Source organism: Chaetodon auriga, chromosome 16, assembly GCF_051107435.1.
Source record: "Chaetodon auriga isolate fChaAug3 chromosome 16, fChaAug3.hap1, whole genome shotgun sequence".
Classification (NCBI taxonomy): domain Eukaryota; kingdom Metazoa; phylum Chordata; class Actinopteri; order Chaetodontiformes; family Chaetodontidae; genus Chaetodon; species Chaetodon auriga.
In genome coordinates, this window is record NC_135089.1 from 12,213,467 (window position 1) to 12,222,416 (window position 8,950).

Consider the following 8,950-nt stretch of genomic DNA (forward strand, 5'->3'; position numbering starts at 1 on the left):
CCTTCCTTTGTACATTTCAGCCTCAACTCACTTATAAAAAATAGGTCATAATCTACTGAATTTAGGCAGTACAGAACTAAAGCATATTGATTTTGCTGCATAATTATTTTTACATGAAAAAGGCCAATATATCATCTGACTTTAGAGATCATTGTTTTTCTCTCCACATGGTGGCTCAGCTTGCAGTTTTAGATCCTTCCACATAACGGCTCGGCAACAAGTCAGTGCCTGCAGGTTGATTCGTGATTGAACAATATCCATCACTGTGGCATACAAATTCTGTCACTCCATTTTCACCAGTTCTTACCCCGATTATATGGACCTAATGTGAGCTGTGTTTGTGTATATGTTGACGATAACTTACTTAATGTCCAAATGTGATGCGCCTGTGCTGGAACCTCAACATTACATATGCTTGCTAAAGGATGCCAAACACTATCCATCACCATCTTTTGGTTTATTTTGACTCGGCCGTGCATGAGTCTTTGTGCTTTTTGCTAATACGCTTGCATGAACAGTTGGCTGGAGGGTTGCTCCACCCTGTGATTGGTGGGTCAGTTCCACACTCAACATCAAGGGTCAGATGGATAACACTGTGTACTGACAGCTGCCCTGTGTAAAAAGAAATGTGACCCCATTCATTTCAATAAGGTCAGAGTAGGGTACCCAAGCAGGGGGCTCCAATAAAAAAAAAGTTAAATGCTGCATTTTTATTGTTTACCTCATGATCATCGCACCAAAAGATGAAATAGTTGTGGCTGGGATAAATTTCCAAGAGTTGTAAAATCCTACGTCAGAGTATTACAAACCACTGTGCAGTATTTTGGTGTGTGATAAGTCTTCAAACTCTCAGATGTGTCACTCAAACTGGGCTTCCTGGATTATATTTCATTGTCTCATCTGTGCCTGAAGCAACACATCTCCACCAACGCAGCCCCTTGCATTGTTTCAGAGTAGGGCTGTTTTCAGTCTAACACCGGTTTTCTTCCCACAATTTGGCTATAAATGGACGTCGACACACCCTTTATTAAACATGCTTGCTAATCCATATGTCTGCCTGCTCCAGGAGGTGACGTGACAGCGATGAGCAGACAGAGCAAAGATGGACACTACTGTTTATTTACACAAAAGTATATTGAACGAGAGATGCAGTGCATAGTATGCAACCTCAAACACAGCCCGAGAGTTGCCAATTACCTTTACCTGCATGCCTTTGGACTGTGGGAGGAAGCAGGTGTAACTATGTGTGGCTGTGGCTTTTTGTAGTCAATAATGATAGCTCAGTTATCATTATCAAACATTGGAGAGGTAATCAATGATTTATTCTACAGTGCTCACTCAAACAGACTTTTCAAACTGACTGATCATACAGAAGTCATTAATGTACCTCTAATGGGCATTTAACACATCGTTCTTATCCCCCAACACTTTTAAAATGTAACATGCTTGACGATGCAGCCTGTGCCAGTAAACACCAGAGCACCACATTCCATCGTCATCTTTTGAGGTTTAAGACTCCCTCCTCCTCAGACTTCTGGAACCAGCTGTCTTTGTTCTACAGACAAGAAGCTGTTTTGGTGCTTTTAGAAGGTGGTTTGTGAGCCTGCCCTAGAGCACAAAAACAAAAAACACACTCACTTTCTATGGCTTTGCCGAAGCCGACTTACAGGTTGCTCACACTGCTGCGAGCCCTCCTCTAGACAGTACTCAAATCAGACACTGAGAGAGAGGGGGGTTGGATGGCAGGGGGTGGGGGGAGGATGAGCTGATGGATGGATGTGTGTGATGTGTGGAGTGAAAGTGTTTCCCCTGAACCCCTCTGACAGCTGGAGCTCGCTGTCAGCCTGCAGCAGTACGGCGAGGTGGAGATGAAACCCGACCAAGTCTCGATGAAAATCACGTCACAGAAGTTTTCTTTTGTTTCTAAAAGTGGGTGAAAATGATGCTCTTACTTGTGACTCATACAGCAAGCAATAGAGATATCCACGGAGTAAAACCCAGCTTTAGAACTGCACCACTACATGAACATTTGAGTGGTGTTTTCGATTCTTTTGAAAGACATGTACGCAGGATCGGAGAAAGCCTCATACTGATATGTGAAATACAGCAGCAATAAAACTCCCGATCCATTCCAGGCAAACATCGAGCAATCACACCGACAATACGACGAGGTGTAAGAATGAAAGAACATAGCTTAAAGGTTCAAGAGATCCTTTTTGATAGAGGAAACAATCTTTTTTAGTGAAAAATGAGACTCAGTACTGCACTCCTGGGAAATAAAGAGGAATTAGCTTCAAGAGTTATTGTTTGCGCCCTGTGTGGATAAAGGATTATGGGCCAGAGGGACGCTGGCCCTAAGGTGGTCTGGTGGTGTGACGTTGAGAGGATGGAGAGGGAAGTAAACTGGGTCAGAGAAGAAAGGAATGGGAGGTGGTGAAGTATTGTGAAAGTTGCAAATGTGGCTCATCTGCTATGAGTCTTGTAAGATATTGAAGATCCGGCATCACCGGCTATGGCCTAAATCTTTTTTATTAATAAAACCCCATTTAGGACGGAAGCACTGGCGGTGGAGATATTTCACACACAGCCAGGAAACAATCCAGTTGCCATCACATATGATTTTCCACTATACGAATCATTGTTCGCTGTAATGGATCAATAGAGCTTGTGCTGTATCTCAGCATGTGCCCTATTTTTCCAGTCTTGCGCCTCAAGCCTGATATTCTAATGCTTACAGTATCTAGATTGGAGATTACTAGGAATGACTCTCCAGTCTACTACAGCTAGCTCCAGTCTATTCACGATGCATTAATCTCACTTGGTCCCGTTACAGTGAGCTTTGTTTCCAATCTGTTTATAATGGAATAAGTAAGTGTACAGACAGGGAGGGAAATAAAGAGATTTTCTACAAAAACATAGGACCAGATATAAAAAAAGTTCAGGTACAATCAGTTTTAGAGTTTGTTCAGCACACTGCTGAGGTTTCTGAATAATTTACTGGGTGCTTAAATAGCTCCTTGCTTCAGGTACTATGGGTGGCACAGACTGTGAGGCTTGCTGATCGGGCACAGACAAGCACGCACAGAGAGAGTTGGGAGTCGGTTTAATTGGTGGAATAAGCTGAAATGAGATTCATCTATGTTTTGCTTTCTCACTGCCTTTCTCTTGTGTCATTTCATTCTGTGATCCGTCTGTCCTCTTTCTTTTCTACTCTCAATATTTCTTGCTTTCTCTCTTCTACTTTTATTTCTATTCCAGCTTTTTCCCCCACTGTGCTTCCTCTCCCAAATTAGCATTTTTCTGGCTTTTTTTTTTTTTTTTTTCCTGTTTCCTGCCTTGTTTTCTCTCTTGCCACTGTCTTTTTCACTCCCTCTCCTGCTATTTTTTCTTGCATTTTCTCCACCTATCTTCCTTTACAGTACCCCTATCTGTTCTCTGTGGGACCATTAATAATGCAACAAAGCTCGGGTTCTTTGGAGCTCATTTTAAAGTGTTTGTTTTTGCATTGACGTCCGCGATACAAGCCCCCCTTAGACACAATCTTGTAATAATGTGCTACTGTTAATAGTATTCAACTACAAAGACAACTTACCTTGAACTCAACATTAACTTTGGGCTCTTCCTGTTGTAACTGCAAGTTTTAGTCTCACGGTGAAATTTTTTTTTTTTTTGCTTTTTTTTGCTTTAATGGCACATGTATTTGAAAAACAGTATAGAAGGAGAGCCTTACTTGCTGCAAGCTTTTACTGAACACCCATTATTTACCCCAAAAGGGGGAGGGGGAGGATATTACACTGCATGGCGTCATAACAAGGGCTTTTTTTATAGCACAGAAGGTGACATCTAGACTTCGATCTTGCTATTCAAGCTGATAACATCTTCAATATTCACTTGAAATTCAGCTCTTTTTGTCACATTAATTGGTGACTGTGGCTTTGCAAAATTGGGCAGAGAACCCGCTCACTCTCCTGGCTTGTGCCATTTGCTGTGTCTAATTTCCTTCCTAAGTACCATCCGGTCACTGCATTTCATGTCACACTGACCAGCAACAGTAACCACGTCACCTACTTAACAGCAGTCTTTGTATCAGCTCTGCTGCTCTTGCAGTGCTGACTGAACAGATGCCAAATATTCTTGCTTGGCTCTGTGTGTTTTGGCAACCTTCTTAATTTAACAAATTAACTAAACACTACCCAATTTAATCACTGCTTTAGATAATTGTTGATATAAAACCTGATAATAACAGCAAAGACGAAGGCGCATCTGTTTGCACCCTTTTTCTGACGACCTTGGTTGTTGACATGCAGGCAAAATAGCAAATAAGCATGTAACATGATTATAATATATCGCTGACTAATTCCATTTAGCTGCTTCAGCCAATGCTGGCTGACAGCGACACTTGAACAGGCAGAGCCATTGTTAACAGCATTAGTAACCTGTGCTTTTTCTATTATGACAAGTAAAAATGTCTGCTGTCAAAGCACATGTGACAGTTTTAGTGTCACTGTTCTCTTATCATACGTACAGATACAGTAACAACAATTCCTGTAATTCCATCAAATCTAAAGATACCGTTTCACTGCAAGGTTAACTTTTAATTCTGAGAAAAACTTTGTAGAGAAAGTTTAAACTACTTGCTTATCTCTACATCAGGCTCCTGTCATTTGAAGTTTGTTTGGTTTTTTTTTTAGCTCTTTGCACACCTGTTCTTTTGTGTTGGCCCTGCATCTGTTTACATGAGTGGGAGGAAGTAACCGAATTTGTGTGCTGCATGCAAGCGTGTCCCTTTTGTAGGGGCAGTTGGGAAGAATCGTTGTGGTCATCCACTCGTCTTCCTCAGATGAAATGTAAGGCACGTTTTCAGATGCAATAACTGTAGCACAAATCTCAGCTGCTCTCAAAAACACAATCAGCCCTAACTCTTCTTTCAAACTGGCTTTCTTTCACACACGAAGTGAGAGAGGAGCGAGTCGACAGTGTCCTCTTAGATCATCCAGACATCAATGGCTTGTCATACAGCAGTCCTTTCTGTCAGCCCGCAGAGGACGGGGAGCCACGGAAGCCTTTCCAGCAGCAGTCGGAGACAATGATACCCAGCCGTCCTCGCAGAGAGCAGGAACATCAAACACACATGTGTGCACGTACACACTGAATACACACAAAGGCAGTGACTCAGCGTTAAGTCGCAGATTTTACTTCACAAACACACAAACACAAACACACAGAGCTCGGTTGCAGAAGAAGGTCTCCCTTTAAGTTCACACGTCAAAATACACACCACTGCACCCAGTCAAAAATACAGGAATAACAAACACTGAAGAAAAAGAGCTCAGAGAGGAAACAGATACTGAGTTACAGACAGCCACAGCGGCAGGGTGTTTTCCAAAAAAGTTCTCCAACCTCACAAGAATCCAAGTTTTCAGAATTGAAGAGAAGACTTACTGCTATCGGTGGTTAATTCTATCCCAAAAGACCAAAGCAAAATCCTCTAAATGAATGTTGAACAAAAGAAATGCATGAAGATTAACATCACGGCATGAGAGGTAAAAGAAATCCATCTTTCCAAGCCATGTTTTCTGAAATCTTACAGCAGTATGAAGGAGACATCCTATAAACGTTAGCATCAGGTGACTGACACTGGATAGGCATTAAATTCTCCTCATTACCCCACACCACGAGCAACCGCCTTGAAAAAGCAATGGTTTATTGAAACTAAGCCAAATGGTCATACGTGTGTGTGTATCTGCAAATCAATTTGTTTCAAGGCTCTTCTGTAACTGTCATGTCATGTGTTAATAGTACAGGGATGCACCATTTCGATCAGTGGGAACGGTGTGCGCACAGATATTGACCCTATTAAGCACATCGGGTGTCGACAGTGATGTGATGGACACAAAACATTAGATTTTTTCACTATTACTTACACTCATGCTACTTTATGAAAGATTCAGACGACCGGTGTGTAGCATCTGGCTTTATCTAGAGCTCATTCCTGTTAGAGAAAACAAATAATTCTTACTGTCAGGTTAGTTTAATGAAACATACTTATGATTAAGTTCCATTTCTGCCAATAGATCCCCATAATACCTACATACTTGACCTTTAAATAATAAGTATTCAAAACAAAAGTACAAAATGTCTTAGTTAGATGATGCCGTTGATCCCACATCTAACCTCAACCAGCAAAGCGGATTGGTGGTGTTGCTGTGAGAGCAATATAAGCTGCTATACACAATAACAGACTCTAATAATCACTGTCTTCTAGCTGTGAGGCATTGAAAACATAAACCTTAAATGCCCTGTTTTCTCTGACCTCGTTATTTCGATCGGGCTTCCTCTGTGTTTTTTTCAGGAACTCCACAAAAGTCGCCATCAGTGAGTCACTGAGCAGGCATGAAAACGCCGCTCCATCAGTTAGCAAAATAACACTGGATAAAATAAGAAAATCCTCTTCATACTGATGACTAAACGAGCAGACCCCTCAGCAGCCTGTGTGTCATTTTAGTGCTTGATAACATAGACTTCATTTAGGGCCGTGTGGAGACCTTTTAGCAGGTAAGTTAACTTACAGCTTAAAGCAGATAGGAGAGAGCAAAGAGGGCAGACAAAGAAGCTCCTGCACAAATTTAGAGGCTTATCTTCTCAGAAAAAGTCCTGCATTAATAAGAAAGAAAGTCAAAGTTCATTGTAGATGATAATAAGGCAGGTGGTCAAAGACTGGCAGCTATGTGTGCAATATCATACATTCCTTGCTGGAAAGGATGCAAATACAAAAACGGCCTCAGTGTATGTGTCACACAGCCTCAGACACGCAGAGGAAGAAGTCTGCTCCTTCAGTTCAAACAGGTGTTGCTTAAACAGACACAAAGATGAGCACTGTTTGCTCTGTGGTGAATAAAAAAAGCAGCGACAGGCGGGGTGTGCGAACGCTTTGAGCTGCATGTGTGTGTAGATGTACAACTGTGGGTAAAATTAGGAATTAGAGCAGGGTAGAGAGGAGAATGTCTGCCTTCAGTGTGGGTCAGCTCTCTGTGCAGCCTCCCTCCCTGTTTCCCCACGAGACTGCTATAAAAGAATATCTGATGTGGATGCAGTGAGTGAGGGAGAGGCTGAGAGGACAAAAAGAATGCTATATCACTGTGGCGTTCAGAGCCAGTGGGTGTTATTTTATGCTAACAGTCTCCACAATCTCTATTCAAAACATACAGATGTGCTGGCACACTTGCAACCCGGGGAGGAGAGAAAGAGCCGGGCAGAGAGATAGAGCAAGAAGCCTACAATAACCACGACAGAGGCCGGGTGTGCTAAGGCAGAATTTGTTGCAGAGTCTGCAGCCAGGAAGTTTTTTTTATTATTATTTATTTATTCATAATTTATTCTAAATAATTCCCACTCCTCTTAAATGGCTCCTGGCTTTGCTTTGGGACGCAAGAAAGAAATACAAAAAATTGTCCTCTTAAACAAAGGTGTTCACCGGCTCAAAGCACCATGAGCGTACATGCAAGGACAAGAGACAGACGACACACTTTTAAAACCACTTCAACGCTCTGAGGTCTACTAAACACTTTTCCTTCCTTATAAAACATCTGCAAACCTGAGATTTCTGACAACATTGAAACTTGTACTGATTATACCCACATTAACTCGTGTGCAGCCTTTTTTTTTTTTTCTATTGATGATTTTGATGTTGATTGATTGCATTTCCTGACATGTTAGCGCCACCTGTAGATCACTGGAATAGTGCAAAGTCAATGGCTGGAATATGTGTAGCGTCACCCACATGCATGGGCGTCCTCGTGCATGAGAAAAAACAGAGGAGAGGCATAAAAACATTTCTCTGTAGCATTAAAGCTGGTCAGAAACTCAACAGGGAACTTTTACATTACTTTATAAGCAGCAACAGTTGAGTTTGCAGTCATGATTCTTTCGTTGGGATCTGCACTGTCCCTCCTTTTCTTTAGCCTAATGTCACTCCTGTGTCTTCCCTCCCCTCTGTCTCTTGTCTGTCCAGTCCAGCCTCCTCCTCCCCTGAGTACACCTGACTGCTATGATTCAAACAAGACCCACCTGCTGCCACAGTATATGAGCACCGGCCTTCCAACCACTAACTATTCATCCGATCGTCTGCTCACCTCAGTGATAACCTTGTGATTGACCAAGAAGCTTTGTGGTGTTTCTGTCTGCCTCCCTGTCTCTGTGCTCAGGTGCCTGTCCGGTGCTCCAGCCTGTGTCCTGTCTGTCTGCCTCATGAATTTCTGGATCTGGATTCCCTCTGTTCTCTCTGGCCTGGCCGTCTGCTCTTGCGATTGGACCTCTCAGATTGGACTGCTTGGCATTGTTGGAAATATCATTAAACTTCTTAACGTCTCATCCTTTCCCGCCTCTGTGTCTGAGTTACAGCGTTTGGGTCCATATTCTCGTCAAAACGTAAAATTTATTCAGAAACACTGATTCTGAGCTCTACTCAAGATCTCAAGCTGTGTTTTGGCTCATGTGAGATTAAAATGTCATTAATGTTGTAGGCACAAGTCCTAGAAGAGCTTTAAAATTAATTTGCTGAATGCTGGAATCAATTTCCAAAGAGACAGGTAACCAGCGAAGAGAAACTAGGATGTGTGTAATTAGGACAGATTGATATTTTTCACAAAAATTAGACATTTTCTACCCTGGAACAGAAACGCACTATTCTGGGAAGCCCAGGAACAGCACTTGTTTTTCAGGTATAACTTCAGCTACAGTCAAAAGGCATTGCTCATATTTCAAACAACACCACATGCAGCAAGGACAAATATGCACAAACCTATGAGTTCCCAACCTGACTGCCTTAGAGTGTTATTTGATGGTATTAGTAAGGCAGACAAGCATCATTTATCTCCATCAACATTAGATAATATAAACTCAGTATGGTATCGTAACTCATGTGGCTTGAACGTCACTATAGCTGCAGGGA